The sequence below is a fragment of the Morone saxatilis genome, unplaced genomic scaffold, assembly GCF_004916995.1.
Source record: "Morone saxatilis isolate NCDOM2014 unplaced genomic scaffold, NCSU_SB_2.0 Contig23, whole genome shotgun sequence".
NCBI lineage: Eukaryota > Metazoa > Chordata > Actinopteri > Moronidae > Morone > Morone saxatilis.
The window spans coordinates 14,243,178-14,246,338 of NW_023339796.1; the positions used below are offsets into that span (position 1 = coordinate 14,243,178).

A 3,161-nucleotide genomic window follows, 5' to 3' on the forward strand; every position below is an offset into this window, starting at 1 on the left:
GTGTGTGGTGTGTGTGTGTGGTGTGGTGGTGTGTGTGTTTGCTTGTTTCTGGTGTGGGATATACACACACACACACACACGGCACTATAGCTCACATCCTTCTCGGTAAAAAGCTTATTGGAAAGGCTGTGGGCAGGATTTAAGTGACTGACAGTTGGATTATGAGGCTAATTAACCTAAAAAAGTGTTCAAAATGATCGTTTTGTGAGCAGGCTCCACTGATCGTCTGACAAACATCAAAGCCTGTTGGGATGGTTCACTTGTAGTGCTGCAAATACTGCAGATTTTCAGCGCATTGGCAAAATACAGTGCCATCATCCTGCAGTAGTAAAATCCTTGTATTACAGTGCCATCACCACCCTCGTCAAGGTTTTATACCTGGTGGGGAGGTGGAGGGGGATACTCTTTGTACAAATCTTCCAATAAATCTTCCATCTCAGCCAGGTTCAGAACCTGATCAACCCCGGCATCCAGCCTGATCAGAGGGGTCTCCAGCTCAGGTGTTGGCATGTGACTGTCTCTTTCTCTCTCTGGAGTTCCATAAGACATTCCCAGAAGAGGATCAGGGAAGCCCAGCCTCGAGCCTCCATTACTGGAGCTCTGTCGGAGAAGCACTGGCAGCTTGCTCCCCTTGGCGCTCCGGACTGGCCGGTGGACAGCATAGCTCTGCAGCAAACAGAGGGCCAGAGAGAGGCTGGGTCCAGGTGAGGCTTGTGCATGCGGGGCTCCGATGTGCTCATCAGAGAGGGAATCAGATATCTGGTCGTCTGCCGGTTCCCTAGGGGAGCTCAGCGGCCCATCTGCTATGGCGCCAGGCTGAATATATTCCTCGGCTGCCTCCAAGGATGCTATAGAGGGGCTGGAGCTGGCTCGTCCAGCCAGGGTGCGATCGCTGTCTGACATCCTTGAGGGGTTCTGAGAACCAGGGACCAGAGTTAGAGAGGACGGGGCTTCTTCTAAATCTTCCACATTTTTTCTTTCTCCTACTCCTTCTCCAACACCTCCAGCCACACTCCCTCCAACAAGACTGGCTGAATATCTGGTTGATGGCCCGCAGGAAATACTCCGTGCCAGCTTCCTGGGCACCTTACAAACAGCTTCATAATCAGAGTCCGCCACCCGCAAGTATGAGCATCCCCGACACCTCCTGGGAGTGCTGGGAACACAACGATGTGAGCTCGAACCTGTAACCTCTGACCCTGGACCGGCAAGACAATGAGGATGGTGGTGGTGGTGACAGTCCAGGCCGTCGTCGGCCCAGGACTCATACAAAGAGTAGACCAGGTCATCCTGGAGCAGGGCACAGTACTTCGCATGGGTGAGACCTGAAATGTCCACCATCCCATCTCCTGGCTCTTGACTCCCTCCAGTTAACGTAACAGCCCCCTCTTCTGAATTTGTTTTCCGATAGAGCCCACCAATGCACTGCCTCAGCCGATGTTTCTCCTGCAGGAGCCGCTGCAACCTTTCGATGGACAGGGCCTCCACGCGGGCGATCACTGTGTCGAAGCGGTACATGCGGTCCAGCATGAAGGTGCACTTGGAGCAGGCAAACTCTCCTCTGCCATCCCGGGCCAGCTCTCGCCCTAGAGCGTGAGACAGCAGCACCTGCAGGTTGAGCTTGGCGGTGGGGTGGAAGATCCATCGCCGCTGGTTACCGCAGAGCTCCCGTCCACAGATGCGACACGTCTCCTTCATCTTGAGATCAAGCATTCCACAGGTTTACAATTATCGAGGCGTTTACTTGAACATGAGGCCACCTGAATCCTTATGGTGATCCCATGTGAACACAAAAGAGCATATTGTGTTGAGCTGCATCAGAGTAAACACACGCTTTTAGAGCACAATAAATCCATCTGAAACAGTGTAAAAGCTCCTCATCAGTCCTTGCAATGGCATTAAATTAAATGGCTTAGAAATAAATTAGAAGAGGTAGACAAGAAGAAGACCAGGCTTGTAGAGAATGGTTGCACGTGTGGTTCTTGGCAGGAGAGAAAACCATGAGGTAAAAATAGATGAATAGATACTGTGACCATCATTAACAGATATCGATCAGCCCAGGATCAGCATTCATTTGCAGGAGGTGCAGGTGCACCGAGAATATGGCGCACACACCCACAGACGAAGTCATGTTAATGTCTCATCAATCAGATGCAGTATTTATCTGTATGACGTCCTCGCGCTGTCACCAAGCTGATGTTTCGCATTTGCCAACAGCACCGCACGCGCCTCTGCACCATCACTCGGCTGTCACGGACACACGAGCCGCACCGCGCGCCGTCAGGTTGATCATGACCGGGGATAGGTAGTAATCCGGATACACGGACACGGAGCAGTAACATGCGTCCTAGGACAGTTCTCGGAGTCTCTCCCCGGTGTCTGTGTCCGACCGACGGGCTCTTCATTCATTGCAGAGCCTCTACCGACGGACAGAGAGGCAGACACGCCGGTCTCGGTCCTTCGTGCGGTCGGAGATCCTCCGGGCAGATAACGATGTGGCTGCCTGAACCAGACCTGCAGCGGCGGAGCGCACCATCGGGAGGACAGAGGGGGTGGAGGAGTCCGGTGCAGACACACAGAGATGCTTGCGGTTTACTATGCTCTATGATTCAGATTCAAAACGGTCGTTTTCATCTTTAAAACCCACAATTAAATATAAACCCAGCGAATATTAGCTTCATTTTGAGCTTATTGGTAAAGAGACCGAGTGATATTCCCCCGGGAGTCTGTTACTTCCTCCTGCCCGGTTTACTGAGCTCTGTTCGCCTGACTGAACAGGTGAAATGTTCAGTAACATGGTAACATTAGTGACGCTCTGTAAAATTAAATAAGACTGAGAGCGAGACGGGTTTTACTCTATTATACAGTATTCTCACAGCTTGTTGTTGTACAGTGTTTACGATGCCAGTGTTAATGTAGGTTATAATCATTCTTATGATAAGATATATTACAGTATAATCATTCTGTATGAGGTTTACACATTACTACACTGTTTGCACTTTACAAATCTACTGAAGGCTATGTGAGATTATTCATATTTAATATTCAATTATGTATAATATCCTATTCTACTCTGTGTTAAAGTAAATCAAATATCCAGCACAAAAATACAGCAAAACCTTCAGTAATAATTATGCTATAGAGTCTCTCTCTCTCTCTCT

At 49.8% G+C, this 3,161-nt stretch overlaps 1 protein-coding gene across 1 annotated transcript in view; it reads right to left on the minus strand.

Annotated features, from left to right (window-relative positions):
* Positions 1-3,161, minus strand: part of LOC118334239 (myomegalin-like) — a 38,074-nt gene that overhangs the window by 21,640 nt on the left and 13,273 nt on the right. The gene's annotated exons all lie outside the window — the stretch shown is intronic.